The sequence below is a fragment of the Microcaecilia unicolor genome, chromosome 4, assembly GCF_901765095.1.
Source record: "Microcaecilia unicolor chromosome 4, aMicUni1.1, whole genome shotgun sequence".
NCBI lineage: Eukaryota > Metazoa > Chordata > Amphibia > Gymnophiona > Siphonopidae > Microcaecilia > Microcaecilia unicolor.
In genome coordinates, this window is record NC_044034.1 from 331,634,083 (window position 1) to 331,657,890 (window position 23,808).

Sequence of the window (23,808 nt, forward strand, 5' to 3'; positions counted from 1 at the left end):
TAGCATCATATCTATGCTATTTGAATTTTGTGTTGCTTATTAGGTGTTTCATTAGTATTATGCTGAAATCGTATTATATCTCTGCTATTTGAATTTCAGTGCTGTTATATGTGTATATTTTTATACTGTTTCATGGTAGCCCTATTATTAGGTTTCAATTTGCTGTTTTCAAGTTAACCTCATTTATTGCATTTATGTTTATATTTGGTCATTTTTACTATTGTTATGCTGTTAACAAAATTGTAAGTTTTGTGTTAAACTGAACCTGCTGTACACTGCCTTGGGTGAATCTTTTCATAAAGGCAGTTAATAAATTCCAATAAAAAAATAATAATACAATTGAAAGAAAGCTCTGGAATGAAAGGGCATAGGATGAAGATGAAAGGTGACAGACTTAGGAGTAACCTAAGGAAATACTTAAATACTTTTTCACGGAAAGGGTGGTGAATTTGTGGAACAGCCTTCCGGTGGAGGTGGTGGAGATGAAGACCACGTCTGAATTCAAGAAAGTTTGGAACAAGTACATGGGATCTCTAAGGGACAGGAAGGGATAGTAGATGGTATGGATGGGCAGATTGGATAGGCCATATGGTCTTTATCTGCCTTCATTTTTCTGTTTCTATGTAAACACATAGTTAAGCTATGGATATGGAGTTTGTTGCTGGAGGATGTGGTAAAAGTAGTTTGTATTGCCAAATTAAAAAAAAAAAAAAAGGTTTGGACAAATTCCTGGGAGAAATATTCAGAAACCATTATTATGGTAGAACTGGGGAAAACCATTGCTTATCCCTGGGGATAGGTAATATGGAATCTTACTACTTTTTGTGATCCTGCCAGGTACCTATGACCTGGATTGACCACTGTTGGAAACAGGAAAATGGGCTAGATGGACCTTTGGTCTGACTTAGTATGGCAACTCTTATGTTTTTTGAGTGCATGATTTGGGTAGGCCTGAAAGGTATATTTGTATTTCCTATTTAGCCAAGGAATTACACATCCTATATAATAAAAAGCACCTCCAACGTTCTGAAGCTGACTCCGTGGCACTGTGGCAGTGTAGGGTTCGTAAGTCTATAACTCAGCGTTTCATTGGCTCTCACTGTCCCGCAACGTCACAAGAACGAGGAACCAATCAATGGTCTGTAAAAAAACGCCCAACTTGCCTGCCCGGTCCGTCATTGCCACCCAATGATTCTCCTCTCTCCCCTGCCCCCCCTCCAGGCACCCACCGAGTCTCCGTCGCTCCTTTGAAAGCCCTGCCCGTCTGTAGCCTTCTCTTCCAGTTCGTTCCCTCAGAGTCCTGCTCTCGCGGAAAGAGGAAATGGCGTCAGAAGGCGGGACTCAGAGGGAATGAACCTGAAGGGAAGGCTACAGACGGGCAGGGCTTTCAAAGGAGCAACGGAGACTCGGTGGGTGCCTGGAGGGGGGGCCAGGGGACAGAGGGAATGAACTTGAAGGGAAGGCTACAGACGGGCAGGGCTTTCAAAGGAGCGACGGAGACTCGGTGGGTGCCTGGAGGGGGGCAGGGGACAGAGGAGAATCGCTGGGTGGCTAGAGAGGGGTGGCAGGGGAGAGAGGAGAATCGCTGGGTGGCTGAAGAGGGGGGCAGGGAAGAGAGGAGAATCGCTGGGTGGCTGGGGAGGGGGGGCAGGGAAGAGAGGAAAATCACTGGGTGGCTGGAGGGGGGGCAGGGGACAGAGGAGACAGTCTCACTCTCTCTCTCTGTCACACTCACACATTCACTCTCTCGCTCTCACACATAGTCACTGTCAAACACACTCTCTCAAACATACACACTCCGAGGAAAACCTTGCTAGCGCCCGTTTCATTTCTGTAAGAAACGGGCCTTTTTTACTAGTCTGCTTCATAAAATCTAGATGCTGGCATTTCTATCTGCTCTGAGGTATGTGCAATTCTAAGCTCAATACTCATTTGGACCTGGAGTTTGGAGGTGTGATTGTGAAAGATTTTGCTGATAGCCTGCAGGTGTCTCAGTAGCTGGGGTGAACCTTTGACCTCTTGTGGGTGTTATTATGTCCCCTGGTTGCTGCTATTCACTACTACTACTACTTCCAGTCAGAGGCCATCTTGTCCATGTATATAAACCCAGTGTTTGCTTGGTCTCCTTTCCAGAACATGATCACTGCCGTTCCAGCCTTGCCTGAGGCCTTTGATTCTTTGCTGTGACCTTTCTTTCTTCTGGATGTGTACACTCTCTACTGTAAAGGCCTCTTCAGTCCACAATTTCTTCCCCAGCTGCATGCTGACCCTGATCCTGTGCCAAAACCTTTTAGTGTCGGTGTACTTCACCCTGAGCTTTGAAGTTGTGCATAGGAGGACTCTACCTAAAGGGAAGGCAGACGGCAGTTACTATAGGTAGAAGATCATGCCTACTGTCCCAGACCCAGGGGTGCTATATCTAATGGACCTCAGCCTGCTCTCTTTTTCAGGATTCCCCTCACAGATGAGATCTGTCACAGGAGGAGTGAGGGGGACAATGGTGCTCACCTTTCTGGCATTAAAAAAACACCTAAAAAAATACAAATTGTAGAATTTTACATCTTTGGCTGTAATTGGTTCCCCTTGGATGTCCACTTTTGTAAAATCCAATGATTATGCATGTTAGCAGTGCACTTGCACATATAGATTGCCAAACCACTGATTACAAATTCAAAGCCCCATTCTATTTTTGACTATGGAACAAGAGACAGTTGAAGGCTTGGATAAGTGTCTCATTTGTAGGCCTAGTGCTTTAACAGCAATTTCAGTTATGTGAAAAAATCATAAGAACTTAAGAACGTAAGCATTGCCAATCTGGGACAGACAAAAAGTCCATCAGGCCCAGCATCCTGTTTCCAACAGTGGCCAATCCAGGTCACAAGTACCTGGCGATATACCAAAAGAGTAAAACAGATTTTATTCTGCTTATCCTAGAACATAAAAACCAGTGGATTTTCCTAAGTCCATTTTAATTATGGTCATACAGAGACTTCTATGGTCTCTACATATGCATTTATAACTTAATTCTGGAAAAGAATCAGAATGCTAGCAGCTTTTAGGTATTGTAACTGTGTGACTCTGTGGCTAGCTCACCCTGTAATTAGGCATAGTATAGGGATGGATATAAATGGCACATTGTTTGCTATGTTGACTTCTTCTAACATTGTATAAGTAAGCTGTGCTGCAGCCAAACCTTTGTGCAGATTCAATGGACCATACAAGTCTTCATCTGCCGTCATTTACTATGTTGCTATGTTTTATGAAATGGTCTTGTTACCACTGCATATGCTATAAACTACATGTTTTTCACATGACCTTAGAGGTATTTACAAAAGGTTTTGGTTCAAATTTTATAAATGGCACCTTAACAATCTGCACCAAAAAACCACGGGGTTAGCCTAATTCTATAAGCTATGCCTAAAGTTACGCGTGGAGGGACATAATCGAACGCCCCGCCCAAGTTTTCCTGAGGACGTCCTTGCAGGACATCCCGGTGAAGGGGCGGGGAAACCCGTATTATCAAAACAAGATGGGCATCCATCTTTTGTTTCGATAATACGGTCGGGGACGCCCAAATCTCCACATTTAGGTCGACCTTAGACATGGTCATCCCCAGTTTTCGGCAATAATGGAAACCGAGGATGCCCATCTTAGAAATGACCAAATACAAGCCCTTTGGTCATTGGAGGAGCCAGCATTCGTAGTGCACTGGTCCCCCTGACATGCCAGGACACCAACCCTAGGGGGCACTGCAGTGGACTTCAGAAATTGCTCCCAGGTGCATAGCTCCCTTACCTTGTGTACTGAGCCCCCCAAAACCCACTACCCACAACTGTACAACACTACCATAGCCCTAAGGTGTGAAGGGGAGCACCTACATGTGGGTATAGTGGGTTTCTGGTGGGTTTTGAAGGGCTCACATTTACCACCACAAGTGTAACAGGTGGGGGGGGGGGATGGGCCTGGGTCCGCCTGCCTGAAGTGCACTGCAGTACCCACTAAAACTGCTCCAGGGACCTGCATACTGCTGTCAGGGAGCTGGGTATGACATTTGAGGCTGGCATGGAGGCTGTCAAAAAATATTTTTAAAGGTTTTTTTAAGGGTGGGAGGGGGTTAGTGACCACTGGTGGAGTAAGGGGAGGTCATCCCCGATTCCCTCTGGTGGTCAGTTCGGGCACCTTTTTGAGGCTTGGTCGCAAGAAAAAATGGACCAAGTAAAGTCAGCCAAGTGCTCGTCAGGAACGCCCTTCTTTTTTCCATTATCGGCCGAGGACGCCCATGTGTTAAGCACGCCGCAGTCCCGCCTTCGCTATGCTTCCGACACGCCTCCAGGAACTTTGGGGCTCATTTTGAATGATAGTCGGGCGCAGTTAGATAAGGGCAGGGTAGCATTAGCTGTATCGTTAGAGTTAATGGCTGCATTTGATGTTCTTAATCATCAATTTTTGTTGAGTTGGTTAACCTCTTTAGGGATTGGTGCGTAGGTAATTGAATGGTTTTCTTCTTTCCTTAAGGGCCACTCATTTATGGTTTGTGCCTGGGGTGATCTGCTGATTATGAGTTACAGTATGGGGTGCTGCAGGGTTCTGCATTGTCCCCAGTGTTATTTAATTTACGTTTGGCACTTTTGTTAGAAGTCATTTAGCAATTTGCAGTTCATATGTATGTGTACATGGATGATAGTTTGCTGTTGAGATTCTTGTTTCCTGCTGCCCTGGACCTTACTGCTTTGCAGGATTGTTTGGTGGCTGTAGAGGATTGAATAGTCCACAATCATAAAGGAATCCTGTTCAGAAGGAATGGATCCTCAGGAGCTTAGCCAAGTTTGGGTGGCAGAGCCGGTGGTGGAAGGAGGGGCTGGTGGTTGGGAGGCGGGGATAGTGCTGGGCAGACTTATACAGTCTGTGCCAGAGCTGGTGGTGGGAGGCGGGACTGGTGGTTGGGAGGCGGGGATAGTGCTGGGCAGACTTCTACGGTCTGTGCCCTGAAGAGGACAGATACAAATCAAGGTAGGGTATACACAAAAAGTAGCACATAAGAGCATATCTTGTTGGGCAGACTGGATGGACTGTGCAGGTCTTTTTCTGCCGTCATTTACTATGTTACTATGTTTCAAAGCACTTAGCCTTACAAAGTTCCATAGATTACAATGTAACTTTGTAAGTCCAAGCGCTTTGAAAATATGCCTAATATTATGTGGCTTAGTAAAAGGGCCTCTCTGTTGGGTTGGAAAAATGTAAAAAAAAAACAGTAAAACAGACAAATGCAGATTTGCTAGGTGTGAGATGCTGATGTCAGAAGGCCTGTATGCAGAAAGGCACAACAAGGTTGCACATCTCATCCACTGGAAACTGTGTACATGATGCTATAACTTGGGTGTAGCGGTAAAAACACTGGGATTATGGCCCTGACAGAAATATAGAGAATGAAGAAGTGATCATCTGGGACATTTCCATCCCCATCAATAAAATGCTCAATGCAAGAAAACCAGAAATAACACTAAAAGAAAAAAAAAAACATAAGAATGTCATTGTCTCAATTATATTGGATGGCATCAGACTTAAAACATTTTTTTTTCCAAACACACCATGGAACCCAGTAAGAGGTGCTTTTTGGCATAATGCAAATATTAAGAAAGAGCACTGGCAGTAAACTTGAGAGTGAGATCATACTCAACATACTCTGGCTTATGAATGAGGTTCATTCCTGTCATGCTATGCAAAAAAACAAATCAATTTGAAGACATTACTGCCTATAAAAACATACTGGGTTTGAGTGCCTTACTGGGTCAGACCAAAAATAGTGGCCAAATGCAAGTCAGAGGCAGCTGGCAGAATCCGAAGTAGCAAGATTCCAAGTTACCTACCCCCAGGGATAAACAGTGACTTTCACCAGATGTACCTTAATAACTGTTTATTATGGACTTTGCCTCCAGGAATTTGTCCAAACCTTTTTTTTAAATCCAGCCACATCCTCCAACAAACATTTCTACAGCTTAACTATGCATTGAATGAAAAAAAAATATTTTCTCCTATTTGTTTTAAATGTACTATTTAATTACTTCATGGTGCGTCCCTAATTTTTGTACTTTTTGAGAGTAAACAGTTTGTGTTTACCCATTCCACTCCACTCATTTTGTAAACCTGTGTTATACCTCTCCTTTCTTTTCTACAAGCTGAAGAGCCCTAACATCTTCAGCCTCTCTCATATGAGAGGAGTTTCCATCCCCTTTATCATTTTGGCCACCCTTCTCTGTACCTTTTTTAATTCTACTATATCTTTTTTTGTGATACAGCAACCAAAATAGCACATAATACTCAAGATACAGTCTCACCATGGAGCAATACTGAGGCATTATGATAGTCTTTGATTTATTCTCTATTCCTTTCCTAATAATTTCTAATGACCTAACGTTTTATTTGCTTTTTTGGCGCTGCCACATTCTGAGAAGATGTCAATGTGTCCATGATGACACCTAGAATCTTTTCCTAGATGGTGACTCCTAATGTGGAACCTAGTATCATGTATCTACAATTTGGATTATTCTTCCTATTGTGCATCACGTCATACATGTCCACATTAAATTTAGCCTGCCATCTGGATGCCCATTCTTCCAGTCTCCCAAGGTCCATCTGCAATTTCTCACAATCCACATGTGAGTTAACAGCTCTGAATAATTTTGTATCATCTGCCAATCTGATCATTTCACTTGTTGTTCTGGTTTTCAGATAATTTATATATATGTTAAAAAGCACTAGTCCCAGTACAGATCCTTATGGTACTCCCTTACTCACCTTCCTCCATTGAAAGAATTGACCATTTAACCTTCCTCTGGTTTCTATCTTTTATTTATTTTGGGGCTCTTTTACTAAGCTGCATAGGCGCCTACGCGTGCCCAATACGTGCCAAATTGGAGTTACCGCATGGCCCTTGCGGTAATTTCAATTCTGGCACGTGTCCGCTACGCACGTCTGAAAAAGATTTTTTATTTTCTGACATGCAGCAGCTACGTGCATCAAGTGGAATTTGATGTGTGCAGACCATTACCACCCAGTTACCGCGTGAGACCTTACCGCTAGGTCAAAGGCTTGTGTTATAGTCTCAGACCCAAAATGGACGCGAGGCAATTTTCATTTTACCTCACATCTATTATCGGAAAAAAAAAAGTATTTTTTGTAGGTGTGCTAAAAAATAATTCTGCACATGCCCAAAACACGCATCTACACTACTGCAGGCCATTTTTCAGCGCACCTTAGTAAAAGGTAGGCCCACCCATTTAGGGCTCAGACCCACCCATCAGTAGCACATGTTTAGCAGTAGCTGGTGGGGATCCCAAGCTCCACAAGCTGAAGACTTCTCCCTGATGGTAACGAAAACGCTACTCTCCATGATACTGGCACCTGCACGTGCTCAGTTTTCAGCGTAAGCCTGCTGCAGACTGCCAAGATGGAAAGAAGTGTTTTCCCGCCAGTTGAGATATTTTTTTCATGGTGGTGGTGGGGGGGGGGGGGGGGGAGAACACTTGGTGCACACCTACTTCTTGCCCAGGCCCACCCAAAATCTGTTGTCTGGCTACGCCCCTGAAGTCAGCCCTGGCACTCATACATTTGGGCATGCCCACTTATGCCATATCAATAGCAGGCATAAATGGGCATGCCTCAATGAGGCACTTATGTGCACAGCTTGTGTGTGTACATGGGAGATCTGCCCATGTGTATGTTCACTAGCTTTTTTACATTAAGGGGTCCTTTTACTAAGCCACGGTAGGCTCTACACATGTGCAGTGAATGCCCAAATGAGATTACCACCAGGCCAGCACGCCCTCCTGGTGGTAATTTCAGATTTGGAGCACACTCATAACACGTAGATGATTTATTTCCTCCTACGCATGCTGGTTCTGGCAGTAATCAGAACTTGGCACGTGCCAACTGGTTACCACGCATGTAGAGCGTGAGCCTTTACCACTAGATCAATGGGTGGCGTTAAGGGCTCAGGCCAGTTTTGGGTGCATGCTGGTTTCATTTTTTGCCGCAGGCCCTTTCCCCATCCCATTAAAAAGAAGCCATTTTTTTTGTAGATGTGGTAAAAACTGGCCCAGCACACACCCAATACACGCGCCTATACTACCGCAGGCCACTTTTTACCGCGGTTTAGTAAAAGGACCCCTACGGCAGCTGTGCACTCACATTTTAGAATACCACTGAGTGCACAGCTTGCACTTATGTGCATAATTGTGTGTTATCGTCCTAATTCTATATATGGTGCTCAAAACTGCACATGCAATTTAATTAACGAGCCAGCGCCAATAATTGGGTGCAATCAATTATCGGTGCTAACTGCCATTAATTAAAATTTGTGTGCAAATTTTACACATGGATCTGAAAAGGGAGCAGATCAGGGTATTCCTGGAATTTCTGCACAGCTTTATAGAATAAGGGCGATCTACATGGAATTTCGGCATGAGAATTTATATCAGGTTTTACTTGGTGTAAATCTTTGTGCCTAAAATTGGGTGCAGATCCCAGCGCTAAACATTCTATAAATGGCACCCAATTCTGAGCGCTGGTTTACAGAATAGTGCTTATCATTAATTTTTAAATCGATGCCCAAATTTGGGCACTATTTATAGAATCGAGTCCTACATGCGCAGTTTTGGTGCTCTTTTATTGAATGAGAAGGTAAATCTGTCCCAGGAATGTTTTGATTCTTTTCCAGGGCTGGCCTCCTCCTCCTCTGCTGTTAGGCTGGTCCATCTCTTATATTCCTTTTGGTTTCTTTCAAGTCCCATAATGAATCCAACACCCAGTCCTTCTCCCATGTCTTACCACCAAGCAACAGCTAAAACTGGAGAGGTTGTGATCTGAGATTTCTGGCCACCCTGTGTTCTTTGGATTGTAGCCAAAGCCGTTCTGTAGAGGTCACCCCAGCAGTTTTGGAAGACTGATGCAGCTGTACTACCTCTTTTCCCCCTTGGTCTATATTCTACCATCTTTGATCTTCTGAAGTTCCATAACTGAGCAAACACTCATACCCCATCTCCCTAATTTCTTTTACTGGTTACCAACCCCCCCCCCCCCCCCCCCTCCTCCCCACCAAATTAGTTCATGCATTTTCAGTAATCATTTAAGGCAAGTTACATTCAGATTGAAATAGTTCCTCTTTGCACCTTCAGCTTATGAAACAAAACTATCCAGATGACATAAAACGATTCAAAGTTGTTAGATCATGTGTGAACTGCTTCCAAGTTTCCAGGTCTATTTAAAACTTGATATACCGCCCAATCAGAGAACTTTCTAGGTGGTGTATGATTATAAAAGAATTTGAAAGGAACTCCATATGTGGACAGAACAGAGATAAAAACTTAATAATATAAAGACCCCGTTGAGCATCCCAACCCCTGCCCAAAAGCGGGAAACAATCGGGACCATAAAGGAATTACCATATCCTTCTATAACTGAATAATTAGGTTCCAAAGACAACTTCAAATAAAAAAAGATTTTAAGTTTTTCTTGAATAATTACATTGAGTGTTCTTCACGAAGGGATAGTGGGATGGCATTTCAAAGGGAGAGTCCAGTGTTGCTGAATATTCTGGACCAAACTGTGTCTAAGTCAATAATATGAAAAGATGGAACAACTAAGCAGTTCTGCTCTACTGATCTTAAGGACCTAGGTGGACATAAGGAATTAGCAGTCATGAAAAATAAAGGTGTATACCTGTATGATGTACTTTATGAACCAAAAATATGATCTTAAAGGTTCTGTGGTTAATAAGTGCCTCTTTCAATAAAGAGGTCATGTGATCATACGTCTTAGATTTTGTTATCAATTTCACAGTCTTATTTTATTTTTGTTACATTTGTACCCCACACTTTCCCCACTCATGGCAGGCTCAATGCGGCTTACATATACAGGACTCTTATTTGTACCTGGGACAATGGAGGGTTAAGTGACTTGCCCTGAGTCACAAGGAGCTGCCTGTGCCTGAAGTGGGAGTTAAACTCAGTTCCTCAGTTCCCCAGGACCAAAGTCCACCACCCTAACCACTAGGCCACTCCTCCCTCCACTGGTGCTACTATTTGAGATTCTACATGGAATGTTGCTATTCCACTAGCAACATTCCATGTAGAAGTCGGCCCTTGCAGATCACCAATGTGGCCGCGCAGGCTTCTGCTTCTGTGAGTCTGACGTCCTGCACGTATGTGCAGGACGTCAGACTCACAGAAACAGAAGCCTGCGCAGCCTTCTACATGGAATGTTGCTAGCAACATTCCATGTAGAATCTCCAATAGTAGCAACATTCCATGTAGAATCTCCAATAGTATCTATTTTATTTTTTTTGTTACATTTGTACCCCGCGCTTTCCCACTCATGGCAGGCTCAATGCGGCTTACATGGGGCAATGGAGGGTTAAGTGACTTGCCCAGAGTCACAAGGAGCTGCCTATGCCTGAAGGGGGAATCGAACTCAGTTCCTCAGTTCCCCAGGACTAGAATCCACCACCCTAACCACTAGGCCACTCCTCCACAGGATTGCATTATTTGTAATCGTTTGCTGTCTAATGTTTGTAGTGCATTGCAATAATCAAGCCGACTGAAGTGTACTAAAAGACTGAGGCTGGCTTGGACAAAAGATACCTTACCAAGTAGATCATTCTTAGCTTATTAAAGTTTCTTTGAATCAAGCTAGAAATGTGTGTATGAAAATTTAGCTTTTGGTCAAGTATCACCCCTAAGATTTTCATAGTTGGGTCAAAGGTGATTTTAGTACCCACTATTGAAAGAGGGGCATGCAATTCAGGGGTTTTACTCCAGGAGAAGTGGACGCCATGAGATTTTTTAGGGTCTAATTTTAATTTATGCAAGCTAAGCCAGTCTTGTTAAGTTTGTAGCTTGAAGTCTAAATTTCTTGTGGACGAGTGGTATCCATAGTATACCAGATATAAAGTCACCTGTGAGAAACTGCAGGAGGACCTTGGTACATGAAGACTGTGCATCCACATGGCAGATGAAACTTAATGTGGACAAGGGAAAAGTGATACATATTGGGAAGAATAACCTCAATTATAGATAAGGAAAAAGATTTAGGTGTCATCACGATCAATATTTTGAAATCTTCTACTCAGCGTGTAGAAGTGGTGGTGGCCAAAAAAAACCAAACAGAATGTTAGGAATTATTAGGAAAGGAAAATAGAATTTTTAGGAACTGTTCGAAAAGGAAGAGAATAAAACAAAGAATATCATAAGGCCTCTATCGTTCCATGGTGAGACTGCACCTTGAGTACTGTGTAGGGAAGGGAAATGTGGGCTTTAGTCACTGTCAGTGTTGGTCGGTGCGTGCTTCAGTCAACATCTTTCTGTCTGCGTTTCTCTGTGTTGGTGCCTCAGTCAGCCTACCTGCTACCATCTCTCTGTCACAATGTGCCTTGGTGTTGAACTCTCAGGGTCTGTGCCTCAGTCAGTGTCTTTGTCCAGGTGTGTGACTCAGAATGTGACTGTGCGTCCTTAAAGAACATGGATTCTACTCCCAGGCTTGTACCACAACGATGGACGTTCCTGCCCTTACCAGTCTGTGCTGGTTCCCCTTCTGGCAGTGAGAAACGTGTGTGACTCACTCCAACACCAGAATAAAACACCTTATGACAGAAATAGAATGAGAGAAAGTGCAATGTGCTACCAAGCCCTGAGGACACTGAGGTGTCACCATCCATTCTAACTCAATGTGGCATCCACTTAACCCTCCATTGCCTCAGGTACAAATTTACAGTGTGAGTTGTTCAGGGACAGAAAAAATGCCTACTGTAAACCACTTTGATAGCTTTTGGGCCTGTGGGCGTTATATAAGAAATTAAATAAAAGCATTCATACACCCTCTGACTCCCCATTCCCTGATTGAGGTGTCCTTATACCTGCTGTTTGGCATTCTTATATCCTCTGATGCCATATTATGTTTATGTTTATTCGGAACGTGATATATCGCCTTTCACAACAAATCAAAGCGATGTACAATAATAAAATAAGACAATTGGGGAAAGGAATGCCAATTTCAATAGGAAAGATGAGCAGTAAGAGAAGGAAATAGATGAAGAAAGGGCTGGGTAATACAGAGACAACTGAAAGCCAGTCAGTACCTGTCACCTAAAAATCCTGGGCAAATAGATGGGCTTTAAGGAGCAGCACCATCCTCATACCCTCCCATCCCAGCAGTACCATCTTTTTAATCTCTCAAGACTAAGCAACAGTAGACAACGTTTGGACAATAAGTATATGAATCTGTTTCTCGCATTCAAGTTGAGCGCCCATACAGTATAAGAATTCCCCTGTAATGTCTGCAAACCATAACCACATATTGAGAACAATGTGAGCAACAATCTTCCCCCAAGGTCCACTGAGAGCTCAGAGTCTGGCAAATGCACAGTATCATAAGTTTCAGACCTGGCACCTCCCCTATGTCACTGCCAAAGGGTGTCTCAGTCATGCTCAATGCACAGACTAATGTTAGTCAATTAGAAGTTTAATTACAGGATTCCTGTTATTGCAAATTAAAACGGACACGATTTTGTTTGCCAAAGATAGGTTTGGCAACAACAGCTCCCCTGTGCTTTCAATCTACTCTCTCACAATACAAGTCCCTCCCTTTTGGCCCCCCTTCCAGCTGCTGCCCCTTCTAACACCCCAACACACTTTCTGCTGGCCCCCCAGGGTTTACCTCAATCCCTGGTGGTTCAGTGGGGGGGTTGTTGAGGCAGAAGCAATGTCCATTCACTACTGGCCATGGCTGCATCCAATATGGCATCCATATCCTTTCACCCTAGTCTTATCTACCGTGAGACTAGGTTGCCATATTGGATGTGACCGAAGCCAGGGAAAGAAGTGAATGGGCATCACTCTTGCCTCAATGTTCCCCCGCTAGACCACTAGGGATTGAGGTAGGCCCAGGAGGCCTGCAGGGAGTGGGGGAAGGAGGGAGGGTCCTGCGGGGATGGGGTGAAAGGGGAGCTTGGATCATGGGGAGGACATTTTGGCTTTGTGTCATCTCCTATGAGGCAAACCTGAGCAAAATAGAAATTCCCCCAAACAAGATGGGAAATGACATGAAATTAAAAATAAAATCCCTAGTATTGTGTGCAATTCTGGTTGCCACATAAAAAAAAACAACATAGTGAAATTAGACAAGGTGCAACGAAGGGCGACCAAAATGATTAAGGGAATGGAACAGCTTTCACATGAGGAAAGACTGGAGTTAAGGCTCTTCAGCTTGGAGAAGAGAAGGCTGAGGGGGAGATATGATTGAGGTCTATACAATCTTGAATGGAATGGAACAGGTAAATGTAAATCGTTTGTTTACTCTTTCAAAATGTACAAAGACTAAGGGACACTCCTTCAAGTTACATAGTAGCACATTTAAAATGAACAGGAGAAAACATTTTTTTTTTAACTCAACAAATAGTTAAGCTCTAGTCTAGAACTCATTGCTGGAACAAGTGGTAAAAGCAGTTAATGTAACTGGGTTTCAACAAGCTTTGGACAAATTCCTGGAAGAAATAAATCATAAATGTTATTAAGGTGACGTGGGGAAAACCACTGCTTATGCCTGAGGTGAAGTAGCATGGAATATTGCTACTTTTTGGAAATCTGTCAGGTACTTGTGACCTGAACTGGCCACTTTTGAAAACAGGATACTAGACTAGATGGACCGACTCAGAATAGCAACTCATATCACTGGATTTCCTTTTCTACAGAAAATGTCATCTTTTTGTACTTTACTGAAGCTTGTTAGATATTTGTTTCTATCATGTTCCCCCAATTCCTTCTTCTCACCCCCCATAAGTACATTTTGAATGTCTTACATGATTCATGGGGATTAGCGTGTCCAAATGGATCTGTATATACTATGACAGGAATGAACCTTTGTAAGCCAGGATAAGTAAAGTAAGGTCTCAATTTCTCAAACCTACTATTGAGTGTTCTTCTTAATACTTGTTTTGTACCACAGACACTGACTAGATTCTATATATGACGCCAGAAAAACCGTTGCCAAAAAATATACACCTAGGCATCAAACATATAAACGGCGAGTGACCGTACTCACTCGCAAATGCGCAGTAGAGACTTCCCTCTCTGTCCCGCCCCCGCGTCAATACGTGATGACGGGGGGGGGGGGCGGGACAGAGAGGGAAACTGCGCCGCCGAGGTTGCTACCGCTCCCCCCCCACTCGGAGTCGCCGCCGCCACCCCTCCACCCGCCCGGGCCCTCTCTTCCCTTCTGAACTTACAGATCCATTCGCCGAACGCAGCAACGCACATCAGCTGAGCTGCAGTGAGCCCTTCCTTCTTTGCTTGTGGCTCCGCCCTCCTGTGACGTAACGTCAGCGAGGGCGGGACACACACAGGCAGAGAAGGAAGGGGCAGCTCAGCTGATGTGCGTTGCTGCGTTCGGCGAATGGATCTGTAAGTTCAGAAGTGAAGAGAGGGCCCGGACCAGGTGATGGAGTGGCGGCGGCGACGACTTCGAGGGGGGGGGAGCGGTGGCGACTTCGTGGGGGGGAGGGGAGCGTTGGTGACCGCAGGGGGAGGAAAACCTCTATACCAGCCCGTTTTTACGGGCTCAACGGCTAGTATTTTATAAAATAAGCCTAAATTTAGCCATAATTTATAGAATAAGCCTAGATTTACACGAAGATAATAGAACAGGCCGAGCGCCCATCCATACGACTAAATTTAGTCACAGGCAGTTACGCCAAGTAAAACATGGTGTAAATCCTGAAACCAAAATTAGGTGAGGACCAGGTGTATTCTAAAACAATGCGCATAGATTTGAGAAACACCCACAACCCATCAATTCCACGCCTATGCCCACACCCCGTTTTCAACTATGCAGCTTAGAATTTACGCACATCAAGTTGCAGAATATGCTTAGACAGATGTGCACGTAAATTCTAATTAAGGACAGTGTCAATAATTGCTTGTTAAAGGCAATTATCAGTGCTGATTGGCATGTTAACTAATTAAGAAGTCCTTTTAGAAAGGCGCATTGAAAAATGGCTTGCAGTAGTGTAGGCGTGGGTTTGGGGCACGCACCGATCCATTTTTTAGTGTGCCTGTAAACAAGGCCCTTTAAAAAAATTTTTTGCCAATAATGGACGTGCAGCAAAATGAAAATTGCCACGCGTCCATTTTGGGTCTGAGACCTTACTGCCAGCCATTGACCTAGCGGTAAAGACTCACGAGGCAACTGGGCGGTAATGACCTACGCGTGCCAAATGCCACATGGCGTGCGTCCATTACGCGTGCCCGAAAATAAAAGAAATATTTTTTAGACGTGCGCATTGGACACGTGCCAAAAATGAAATTACTGCAAGAGCCACGCGGTAACTCCATTCTGGCATGTGTTGGGCACGCGTAGACGCCTTCGCAGCTTAGTAAAAGGGTCCCTAAATTTTGCATGCAAATCCGGAATACAACTGGATTTGCGCACGCAACTTAAATCGCGTTATATAAAATGTTGGGGTAAAGGGCCTGATATTCAAAAATAGCTACGTTCCTCTATTTAGGCATCTGTAGCTGATCCCAGATGTGCTGTGATCTCTAGGGCAGGCGCACATGTTATTATCAACTGGGAAATAATCATACATGTGATGTAATGCAAAAGACTAGAAAACATCCCTTTCGCTGCTGGAATGCTGTGTGCATCTTATTATTGAGTTGTTTAGGCTTTTCCGTCTATTGTAAGCAACATTGAGCCTGCAAACATGTGGGAAAATGTGGGGTATAAATGTGGTAAATAAATTATTGGTGTGTATGGCTAAAATCTTCTCCACCAGTCTCTTCCCATGCACACAAAACAAGGATACAGCCCAGTATGTTGGCTGTATATTCTCTGAATCACACTGGAAAAATAACTGATGGGCCAATGCTGAAAACCTAACGCCGGCACTAGAGGCGATTAGCGCCAGTGTTAATGTGCGCAGAATGCTCAGAAGGCTCTAGCACAGTAAACAATGTTTGCACTAAAGATCAGCACAAACTGCCTTTAAATGTAGGCAAACGAATGTAAATGAGGTCATTAGCTATTCCCTGTCAATGCTACTACTACTAATCATTTCTATAGCGCTACTAGACGTATGCAGCGCTGTACACTTGAACATGAAGAGACAGTCCCTGTTCGACAGAGCTTACAATCTAATTAGGACAGACAAACAGGACAAACAAGAGATAAGGGAATATTAAAGTGAGGAAATAAGGGTTCTGAACAAGTGAATAAGGGTTAGGAGTTAAAAGCAGCATCAAAAAGATGGGCTTTTAACTTAGATCTGAAGACGGCCAGAGATGGAGCTTGATGTACCGGCTCAGGAAGTCTATTCCAGGCATATGGTGCAGCAAGATAAAAGGAATGGAGTCTGGAGGAGAAGGGTGCAGATAAGAGAGATTTACTCAGTGAACAGAGTTCCCGGGGAGGAATGTAGGGAGAGATGTAGGGAGAGATGAGAGTGGAGAGGTACTGAGGAGCTGCAGAGTGAATGCACTTATAAGTCAATAAGAGGAGTTTGAACTGTATGCGGAAACGGAAAGGAAGCCAGTGAAGTGACTTGAGGAGAGGGCTAATATGAGCATAACGACACTAGTGGAATATTAGTCGTGCAGCAGAATTTTGAACAGATTGAAGAGGAGAGAGATGGCTAAGTGGGAGACCTGTGAGAAGCAAGTTGCAATAGTCTAAGCGAGAGGTGATAAGAGCGTGGATGAGGGTTCTGGTAGTGTGCTTGGAAAGGAAAGGGCGAATTTTGGTGATATTATAGAGAAGGAAATGACAGGTTTTAGAAGTCTGCTGAATATGTGCAGAGAAGGAAAGGGAGGAGTCAAAGATGACCCCAAGGTTACAAGCTGATGAGACAGGGAGGATAAGAGTGTTATCCACATGCTCAGAGAAACCGCGCTCAAAAAACCGTGCCCTAACGCTGGAAACCTACCGCCAGCTCCGAGGTCACGTTGAGGGATTAGAAGAGAGGATTTCTCATGATTTTCTTTTTTAAATCTGCCAGGTTTTATTTTATTTGAAAGAGGAAAGAAGCCCGTGTAGAAGGCTGCGCAGGCTTCTGTTTCTGTGAGTCTGACGTCCTGCAGGATGCCAGACTCACAGAAGCAGAAGCCTGCGCGGCCACATTGGTGGAATAGCATTCCATGTAGAATCTCAAATAGTAGCAACAGTGGAGGAGTGGCCTAGTGGTTAGGGTGGTGGACTTTGGTCCTGAGGAACTGAGTTTGATTCCCACTTCAGGCACAGGCAGCTCCTTGTGACTCTGGGCAAGTCACTTAACCCTCCATTGCCCCATGTAAGCTGCATTGAGCCTGCCATGAGTGGGAAAGCGCGGGGTACAAATGTAACAAAACAAAAATGACCATTTCTGCTCACAATATATACAGTCCTTGGTCTCCTTTGTAGTGTGCTGTCACTTCTGTTCTCCTGCATCTCTCAGTCTCCTTTCTTCTCCTTTGGATGGGTTCTGCCCTTTCTGCTCCTCTGTAAGTGCCCTTCAACAGCAGTGAGAGGCTGGCAGCCCCTCTCCTTCCCCTTGTCAGATACTCTTAAGTCAGAGGTTCTTAACAAGTGGTGCCTGCACCCTCCAAAGGGTGTGGGAAGAGGTCAGAGGGGGTGCGGAGAGGGGTCTTGAAATCTGAGGCAATTTACTGAAACTTTCTAGTCAGAGTGAAGGCAGTTCTTAGGGCAGTTATTGTACTAGTGTAACTTTAGTGCCATGTTAGCAGTTAGCACTGTTAGCAGCAAACAGTGTCAATAGTCACTAGTGGATACATGATTTAGAAAGGGGTGTGAGGGTTTTTAATTGATCAGTTAAAGGGGTGCAGTGCAGGAACCAAAAGAGGTTAAGAACCCCTGCTCTAAGTGCTTCTGAGTCAGTGCAGGACATGAGATACATCCTGACCTCTGCTCTGGTTCCTTCTCCCTTATTCCTGTGCAGACTCTTCGCACACTGCAAGTCCCTTCTCCATGTTTCAGGTGCTGTCTTCTCTTATTCACCAAATGCCTGACCCCACTGAACCAGGCAATCAGCATGCACCCCGGGCTTATGTCCTACTTCCTGTCACTAAGGTCTCTCACTTTTGCAGTTCCAACATTCCCGAATTCCCGTCCTTGGCCCTGACCTGGATTGTAGAACTAGCAGCAGCTTCGCTCTTCTCTCTTCTCCCCAATAATCTTTGCTTCTCTTCATTTAAGATGCATTCTGGCCCATGATTTAGCTGTAGCTCAGGCTTAACCTCTTTTCTCCACCATACTTCTGCCTATGGGAACAGGTCTCACTACTGGTCTTTTCCCTCTCCTCCTCCTCTCTTCCCCACTAGTCTCTAAGGATCAAGGTCCTGGTGGGACCCTGGGTAGGACACCCACCCCTTTTCCCACTGCATAATTACATAAAGGGTCATGGATCTGATATGCTGCCAAAGTGGTCATATTTATTATATGCAGGTACTTTATCTGTCCCTAGTGGATTCACAATCTAAGTTTTTGTACTTGGGGCAATGGAAAGTTAAGTGATCTGCTCAGGATCACAAGGAGCCAGTGGGAATCGAACCCAGATCCCTAGGTTCTCAACCCCAGTGGGAAGGAACACCCTGGGCAACTCCCTACACCCAGTTTTATGCTTCTCTCCAAATTCTCAGGCACCCCTACTGCAAGGGTTTTCCCCACATAAGTTCATTTTTCATTAGTTTGAGTGACATATGGTGGCATACTGCCACACACCTAGGTCCCTAAATTTGTCCCCTATATTCCACCTGACTTAAGAGTCTAAAGTTTCAGCTGAAAATTCTCCTAGATTTAGAAGCCTAAACATTACACTCATAAATGTAGGTCTGCCATTCATGTGCCTAGATTTTGGAGACTAATCTATGAGGCTAGCGCTGAAAATTAGTGCTAAGCTCCTAATATTTTTCCCACCCCTTTGCCAGCCCACATTTTAGGCTCCTAGGGGGTCTTCACAAAGCTGCGGTAAACCCAACATGAGCTCACTGCTTACTAATCCAGAACTACCACCGGGCTACCACAGCAGCCCAGTGGTAGTTCCCACACCCAGTGTGCGCCATTTCCGGTGCTACAAAAATATTTTTATTTTTGTAGCACTGGTGTTTACCTGGAGGTAATCGGGCAGTGCAGTTAATGCTACATAACATAGTAACATAGTAGATGACGGCAGAAAAAGACCTGCACGGTCCATCCAGTCTGCCCAACAAGATAAACTCATATGTGCTACTTTTTGTGTATCCCTTACCTTGATTTGTATCTGTCATTTTGAGGGCACAGACCGTAGAAGTCTGCCCAGCACTAGCCCCGCCTCCCAACCACCAGCCCTGCCTCCCCCACCGGTTCCGCCACCCAATCTCGGCTAAGCTTCCGAGGATCCATTCCTTCTGAACAGGATTCCTTTAAGTTTATCCCACGCATGCTTGAATTCCATTACCGTTTTCACCTCCACCACCTCATGCTGCGGTACAAAGGGGCCTCACTCAGCCTGCATCAAAAATACCCTTTTACCACAACTTGGCAAAAGGACCCCCTATTTAGGAACCTAGTGAAACTAGGAGCATAAATTTAGGCGCTCAGGCTTAGTACATTTTTAAAAGAGGCTAACGGAGGAGCCTAAATCTCAAAGTTAGGATCCTAAAACCCCTTTGAATACTGGCCTCAGAGGAGTCGATTTTCAAAGTGATTTAACCAGCCAAAACCAGCTCCTGGCTGCTTAAATCACTTGTTTGGTGCTCTCCTCTGACATTCAGCGGCACTTACTCAGTTAGTGCTGCTGAATATCACCACAGACCACTAAACTCAAAGCTGGCTATTTTGTAGGTGGTCCAGGGGTGGAATCAGCACTTAACCGCCTAAGGTTTTAGCAGTTAAATCAGATCGCATAAAAGTCAGTCCTATCTTTATGTGGTGTTGCTTATACGGTTAATTTTCTTTTTAAGTACTAAATTTATTATTATGTCTCTCCTTCCCAGTTAAATGAAACTGGTTTCTTAAAAGTTGTAACCCGCTTAGAACTGCGAGGTAATAGAGGAATAGAAAACCAATGTACCATTATCATTAAGTGCTGAATGTAGCACTTAACCGCATAAGAGATAGCCGGCCACGTACACCTGGATATTCGATGCCGGTACCCGGACATGGCCTGGGACTGAATATCCAGTAACAATGCCTCCAGCGGCTTAAATAAAATCAGTTGAATATGACCTCAGATTGTTTAAACACATTCTGTGTAAGGTTTGTATTACAGGCCCTGTATAATTTTCATAGTGCTTCTCTGAACCACTTCCATCCTTACAATATCCTCACAAAGGCACAATTACCGGAACTGAACACAGTACTCAGGGTACAATCTCACCAGTGATTGATACAAGGGCAATCAAGCGGCAGAAGACCGGGTCAAAGCACACACACACAGGAGTGAAGAAGAACCGAGGGCCGCCAAGTATGGGACAATCAAAAGTCCTTTATTAATAGACGGGCTGTGCTTCTTTGGCGCAAATGAAGAGACGTCGGTTTGTGGTTGTACACTCTTATTTTTGGAATATTTCTCAAGAGTCCAATACGTTTGGCCCCTGACGCAGGCGTATCCACGCCAAAACACAGCCCGTGTTGGGTCTACCAATAAAGGACTTTTGATTGTTCAACACTTGACGGCCCTTGGTGCTTTTCTTCTTCGTTTGATACAAGGGCAAAGTCACTGCCTTTTTCCTGCTATGGGAATTCTGCAGATTCAACAGACAACATTCTTCCTTCTACCACTTTGGCAGTCTAAATTGAGGCCTTCTGAGATGATTACTCCTAGATTTCTCTTTTGTCCTTCTAACTTATTTGTGGCTAATGGATTTTTGTATCCCAAACGCATGAGTTTACTCCTTTTTAACACTAAAGTCCATGGGAACACTTACGCTGCACAGACGCATTGATTTTACAACTTGCCAGACCTGGTTTATTATTAGTTTGTACCGTAGGCATTGAATCGGAGCTCATTTCAAGAAATTACAGGCTTATTATCGAAGGAAGAAGACTAGAAACATGATGTCTCTGGTCTGCTAGAATTAAGCCTTAGTAATGGGACTGTTGAAGTGTACTTGCATGTCACTGCTTGTGTGTGTGTGTGTGTGCATGTATTGTACGTGGGTATTCTTGCATGCAAATCCTGGCACCTCTTTGTATAGACATAACCCTGGCATTCATTTTGGTGTATGTCAGCGTCTGTGCCTCAGTCAGCAACTGTCTGTCACAGTCTATGTCTCAGTCAGTGTCTGTTGGCGTCTTTACCTCAGTCAGTGTCTGACTGTTAGTGTCTCACAGTCCGTCTATGTCTCAGTCAGTGTCCATCAGCATCTTCTATCCATGTGTGCCTCAGTCAGTGTCTCTCAGCATGTGTACCTCAGTCATAACTGTCTGTCAGCATATGCCTCAGTTCATGTTTGTCTGCTGTTAGCATTTGTGGCTCACATAGCATGTCTGTCGATGTCTGTGACCTAGTCAGTGTCTACCTATTAATCTGTGTCACTCTACATATCTCAGTTCAAGTGGGCCTTAATCAGTATCTCACCGTCAGTCTCTTTGCTTCAGTCTGTGTGTGTGTGCCTTAGTTTGCACCTCAGTCAGCATGCCTCGGTCAGTGTATGCCTTAGAATCTGTCTGTCAACATCTGTGCCATATTAATTGTCTGTCTATTAGTTTGTGTCTCAGGTCCATGTAGGTCTTAGGTCAGTGTCTCCCTGTCAGTGTTGGTCAGTGCATGCCTCAGTTAGCATCTTTCTGTCAGTGTCTGTGCCTCAGTCAGCATACCTGTCAGCATCTCTCTGACACAATGTGCCTCAGTCAGTGTCTTTGTCCAGGTGTGTGACTCAGCAAGCGACTGTGTACCCTTAAAAGAACACAGATTCCATTTAACAGTCAAAATCTAGTCCCGGGCTTGTACCATGGTGATGGACATTCCTGCCCTCACCAGTCTGTGTTGGTTTCCCCTTTGGCGGTGAGAAATGTGTGTGACTCACTCAAATACTAGAAATAATCACATAAATGAGAAAAAGTGTAATATGCTACCAAGCCTCAAGGGCACTGAGGTGTCATTATCCATTCTGATCCAATTTGGCATCCACTTAACCCTCCATTGCCTCAGGTACAAAGTTACATTGTGAGCCCTCCAGGGACAGAAAAAAAACCCCCAAAACTACTGTATCTGAATGTAAACCACATCAATAGCTTTTGGGCTTGTAGGCGGTATATAAGAAATGAAATAAAAGCATTCACATACTCTCCGACTCCACTCCCCTCCATTGTGGTATCCTTAAACCTGCTGCCATGCCAGTTTGGCATTCTTATATCCTCTGATATCTTATTATACTCTTAATCCATGTGTAGCACCATCCTCTCATCTCAGGAGTGCCATCTTTTTAATCTCTCAAGACTAAGCGAGCAACAATAGCCAACAAATGGACAGCAAGTATATGAATCTCTTTCTCTCATTCATGCTGAACACCCAGATAGCCTAGTAACTTCCCTGTGATGTCTGCAAACCCCAACTGCAACACAACGAGAACAATGTGTGTAACAATCCTCCCCCGAGGTCCACTGAGAACCCAGGGCCTGACGAATGCACAGTGTCATATGTTTGAGAGCTGGCGCCTCCCCTTTGTTGCTGCCAAAGGGCGTTTCAGACATGCTCAACACACAGACTAATGTTAGTCAGTTAGAAGCTTAATTACAGGACTGCAGGAGATGCCTGACCCAGTACAAAATGCCCCACATCTGTCAACCATAGATCTGTGGAACATACAACCACCCCCTCAACCTTAAATAAAACCCCACACTGCCAACAACAGACTCCAGGTTCTGAAAAGAGACCAGCAGGCAGGCAGATGGGACAGGGCCTATTTCACCAAGGTTTTCCTCACATTTTGTCTCTCTGGCAGGAAAGACTAAGTGAATCCGGTTAATAGGCAGAGACACAGAAAGACAAACAAGTAGAGAGACAAAAAGAGGTATGGCCAGACAGAAGGTAGAGAGAGACATAAGAGGTGAGACAGAGAGAGGTACAGCCAGGTAGACAGATAAAGAGACACAAGAGAGACAGAGAGAAGTACAGCCAGACACTGATGCAGGCAGACAGGTAGAGAGAGAGAGACAAGCAGAGAAAGCAGAGGCAGTTAGGGCAAGACAGATCCCCACTGCTCTCAAATGAGCAAATGCTATCTCACACCAGGAAGGTAAAATCAAGTGCATGTTTTTATTATGTACAAATTCACAACAGCCAGTAAGATTGAGAGCTTTACCCCAACCTTCCCAAAAATCTCACTACACACACACATAGCAGAACCCAGTTTAACTCCGAGTAAAACCAAGATCTGAAAGCACAACCATTTTCTGTCTCTGCGCTGAGAGTACAGCGTGTGAGAATATTCCAGTATTCATTTGATTTATGAGCGCAGTCACATTTCTTCAACAGTAAACCTTTTATTTTCTCCTTTTTTAAATGTCTCAGCCTCTTCTTAAAATCTTTTCCTCTATCGGCCCCTCTCTACCCCTCTACCTCCATTTCTCCCATGCTTTTCAAACAACTTTCTATCCCCTCTCGCCCTCTTTTGTTTCTCTAGACTCTTCTCCCACACCCTATCTCCCTAACTCTGCCTTTCTCTTACTCCCCTATGCTCTACCCCCTTATCCCATCCCCTTCTCCCCATCCCGTCATCCTCCATCCCTCTCTTTTCTCCTTATCCCCCTCGTTCCCTGTCGCTCCCCTTTTGTCTTTGTCCCTGC

General features: G+C 44.4%; 1 protein-coding gene across 4 annotated transcripts in view; it reads right to left on the reverse strand.

Annotated features, from left to right (window-relative positions):
* Positions 1 to 23,808, reverse strand: part of HR (HR lysine demethylase and nuclear receptor corepressor) — a 128,691-nt gene that overhangs the window by 99,866 nt on the left and 5,017 nt on the right. The gene's annotated exons all lie outside the window — the stretch shown is intronic.